The 4660-nt window shown below is 36.2% G+C and overlaps 1 pseudogene across 1 annotated transcript; it reads right to left on the bottom strand.

Moving 5' to 3' along the window:
- Nucleotides 1–266: 266 nt before the first annotated feature.
- On the bottom strand, nucleotides 267–3623 carry LOC143607080 (upstream activation factor subunit UAF30-like; annotated as a pseudogene). The gene is made up of 6 exons (XR_013148875.1): nucleotides 3380–3623; nucleotides 1848–1962; nucleotides 1542–1716; nucleotides 1388–1444; nucleotides 506–693; nucleotides 267–402 (listed from the first exon to the last, which is right to left on the bottom strand). The product of XR_013148875.1 is annotated as an upstream activation factor subunit UAF30-like (transcript).
- Between the last annotated feature and the right edge of the window lie 1037 nt (nucleotides 3624–4660).

The raw sequence follows: 4660 nt of genomic DNA, 5'->3' as shown, positions 1-4660 counted from the left end.
AAGTGACGGCCGACGGGACCAAAGGAGAAGATTAAAACATGTTTCTTTAATAAGATGGAGACAGTAAATCAAATTATCTTCATGATGGAAGATCATAAGCATATATAAATCCATTAAAAACTTGATCAGCTAAACTACCAGTTTTCAATAATCATGTCTGGTGTTCACATTTTCATTTGAGTGTTAAAAAATCCATTTTCATTGACTGACATATATTTATCAATAAATAATTCAAGCCAAAATTATCCAAAACTACATGCTCTTAACTAGCAAGATTCACCTTTCTGCCTTTATGAAATGAGTTGATAAAAGTTTTGAAACTGTGAATCCATTGAATGTGTCAACATCAAAGAGCTCTTTCAACTTACCATCACATAAAATCCGTCTTTTGTCCGAGGGATCCTATAGACATGTTCGGGATGAATGTTTAACTCGTTAGTTATGACAACATTAATAATATTTTAATTCAATAAAAACAACTAATAGTTAAGGCATACATATGTACCTGGAGGTTATTTTGTTTAATGTAGTCCCATATTCTCTTAACAACATCCGAACGTGCCAATGCGTCTTCACCTGTTCCAAGAAATTTCACTAAAGCTTCTGAAAGTGGAACCGGAGCCATAAGGCCCGAACCACTGCCGCCACCTCCGGCACCCTTCTGTTTCTTCTTTCTTTTTGGCTCATCTGAGTCTGTAAGCCAAACTGAGTGAAACAACAACTAAGCTTGCAAACGAACCAAACATTCAGTGAACCATTTGGCGGGAAGATTATTATGTTCGTTTATTTAATAAATGAACGAGCATGAACAAAAAATCTTGTTCATTTAGTTAATCGAAAGAACATGTACACATGCCTCGTTCGCACATTTATGTCCATGAATGTTCGTTCATTCAAATTCGTTATGTTCGTTCGTTAACGTTCATTTATGTTCGTTAGTTTACAGTTGTTTAAGTTCATTCGTTTACGTTTGTTAATATATTCATTTTATATTTTAGGCCGATTACAATTTAGAATAGTTTAAATAACTTTTTAGACCCCACATTGTTGTTCACATTTACTTTTAATGGGCTTTAGCTCAGTTATGTCCATTTATTTATGTTCGTGAACCATTCGTTTATAGTTTATACCATTAACAAACGAGCATAAACAAACACGGGCATGTTCACTTTATTAACAAGCACGCTATGAACAGAAAACCTCGTTCGTGTTCGATCGTTTGTTCAGTTAAGCTTAAACGAACGAACACAAACGTGCTCCATTCGTGTTCGTTCAGTTCGTTTACATGCCTAACCACGCCTTTAAACCATTGAGAAGATTAACATCTGTACATCAAACAAAGTCATTGTTTATTTGACTATAGTTTATAAAAAAAAATAAAGCCCACCTTCTTGTTTCTCCTTCTTTGGCTTCTTTTCCTTTGGTTCTGCACTAACTGGAGCTGCTGCACAAAATAAAATTCGAATCATGAAAATAAGAAGATAAGTAAAAATATAAGCTTTACAGTTATAACTATGAAGAACGATGATATGAAGATATACCACCATCAGAATTCAATGGCCATATATGCTTAGCAAGAGCCTTATTCATTTGAAACATATCAATCTTATCCACACCAAATAGCTCACGAAACGGTTCATCACAACGTATGTTCCTTCTATTGGCCGGGTCTTGCAGATCATGTTCACGAATGTAACTCCATAGTTGTTTAACAACCTATGATTATAATGCTACCGCGCTATAATATATATATATATATATATATATATATATCGAGATGTATAAATCTGTTTTGTGACAATAATCACAAAACTTGATAAAACAAATATGCAGAATGGTGTTCATACCTCTGTTCTTGCTAATTCGGGTACCCCTGTGAACTTCTGAAGCTGTGGAGAAAGACTACATAATTTGGTGAACCCGCCCCCTTTCTTCTTCACCTCTTTGTTCTCATTTCTTGACCTAATTTCGTGAAAACTATCTTGCTAAACACTATTGAACAAAAGTAACAAGTATGCTAATTGATGTCCAAATGTAGAAGATGCCCTAACTATCTTGCTAAACACTATTGAACAGCCAATTCATATGCTAATTGATTGTTCATAGATGCAAATTCATGACCATCACTTCAATCCACATCCTTGACTAAATTCATGAACAGGCATACATTATCAGAAGCAACAATTAGATGAGTATTCAATTCATATGCCCTAATTATCTTCCTAAACACAACTAAACATCCAATTCATATGCTAACGGATGAGTATTCCAATATTCAAATTCATCATCATCACTTCACTTCAATTCACATTCACATAATTAGGGCAACAACAATAAATCACAAATTCAACTCCTAAATGCTAATTAACAACTAGTACACAACAATTAAAGGATCAAACTAATAATAAAACTGCAAGCTGCGCCGCTATCTCCGTCTGGAATCTGGATTGCAAAACCATGTCTTTTATAACTACATCGATTGATCTCGCAATCATGACATTACTATCTAAGCAGTTAATGCGGAAAAATATCGAATATCAATCGAGGCCTGATATTTGAGATATCGGTTATCGCGGTGAGATATCGGTGGGATATCGGTAATTTTAATATCATGCAAAATTTATATATATAGCACTTTAACACTAACAATTCGTTATACTCTCCTACTATTAACAGATTATCCTTTTGCAACTTGCAAAACGCTAACAATTGTAGCAAGTAGGAACTGATTAAGACTCAAAACACCAACATTAAACACTAAAAGTTGAAAATTAAGACTTAAAACCCTGATATCGGGAATATCGGTGAAATATCGTCAATATCGGTCAAATATCGGTCAATATCGCCAATATTATCAGTACCGATATTCTGACCGATATTTCACATGAGGACCGATAACCGAGATACCACCGAGATTGACTGCATAGATTACCATGCATAACCTGCTCGGCTAAGTAGCTCCACAGCCTCAGGCATTATCAAATGCAAAAGGAATAAACACGGACCAGGGGGGGCTTAAATTTTCGAACGAAAACAGGTAAATTTACACTATGTATAAAACTTTTCGGACGAAAATGGAATTTTACGCTACTGAACCCCGGGCCATAGCTAGTTGTCAAGGCACGCTTTGTCGTGTTTGATCACTTTGAACAATTATGCTAATTTTATCTTCCTAAACACAATTAAGCATCCAATTCATATGCTAATTCATTACCATCACTTAACTTCAGTTCACATTCACATAATTAGGGCAAAAACAATACATCACAAATTCAATTCCTAAATGCTAACTAAGTAACTAACAACTAGTATACACCAATCAAATTAACAAATTAATAATAAAATTGCAATCTAATTAATAATATAACCAACAACTAACCTCCGTTTTCTGCTCTTGCCATTACTCGTTTCCTCTTCATCTTCTTCTTCGTTATCTTCGTTAACTGGCTGTTGACTTTCTAAATACAAATCAATTTGCTGCCGAATAAACGCTTTTTTATCCGTTAAATCGACTCCAAACTCTTCCTCCAGCTTCCGGCGAATACTGGCGGTGGTGGTGGTGTTGAGATCGGCGGTTGTCAAGAACTGCCGTAGCCGGCGGCGAGTTCTGTGTCCGATACCATTATTATTATTATTCGCCGGATTCGGTTAGAGAGTTTGAGGGGTGAGAAATGATAATATGTGAAAGTTGTTGTGGGATAAAGTTAAGTTTATTTTTGGTCCTTGGGGTTTAGTTTGTGTCAGGTTGGTCTTTAAAGTATTATATTATTATTATTGAGTTTAAATGTCCAAAGCCCAAACTCCCAAAGGCTCAAATATTTACTAATCAGCCCAGTAAAGTAAACTACGTCCTGGGCCCAACAACTAAACCCCTTCAGATTTGAAGTCCAAGAAGGCCTCTAACTTTCTAGTTATTTGAAAACCGGTTAATTTAATAACCGGTTGTTGGTCAATGCTGAATTAACAAGTTAGGCCAGTTAATTGGGGTCGGTTAGTAAACGGTTCTCAAGCACAAGAACCCTAACCGATTTCGGGTATAACCGAACCGCTTAACCGGTAATTACCCAGAAAAAACCGGTTTAAAAAAATAATTTAAAAACCTAAAACGGGTTTCGGTTAACCAATTATTGGCCGGTTCTAGACCCAAAATGAAAAAACGGTTACTAACTGCCGGTTTTTTTTCCAGGTAGAAACCGGTTATTGACCGGCTAACCAGTTTGGACGGCACCTCTATTTTAACATGCTTAAATGGAAGATCTTTTAAATAAAGGTAAACAAATCTGGTTAAAAAAAACGGTTTCGGGTATGGTCAATAAAGTCAAGAACCGGGTCAGGTTTTTGATTGGTTTGGTCGGGTTTTTATCGGGTTTTGCTCAGGTCAGGTCGGTCTGGGTTTGACCATGTACAGGTGGAATCGGTTCTGATTTGGTTCTGGGTCCAGTTTCTCTAAGGAACTGAACCTTGTTTGTATAGAACCTCTTTGGAACTATGCCCAAGTCTAGTTTGAAAGCTATTGTGGCACGAAGATACGAATATAGTAAAGGTGGTTATATAAAAACACTAGCCTCCCTGGTGTGTGAGTAAGGCTATATGGCTTGTATAGGGCTTATACGAGTCGTATAGCCCTAACTTTGACATGCGTACGGAGGGTGACAGTGTG

This window comes from Bidens hawaiensis, unplaced genomic scaffold (assembly GCF_021521415.1).
Source record: "Bidens hawaiensis isolate Kalapana, Puna unplaced genomic scaffold, B.hawaiensis_p1.1 tig00079285_1, whole genome shotgun sequence".
NCBI lineage: Eukaryota > Viridiplantae > Streptophyta > Magnoliopsida > Asterales > Asteraceae > Bidens > Bidens hawaiensis.
This window is presented reverse-complemented; position numbering and strand designations above follow the sequence as displayed.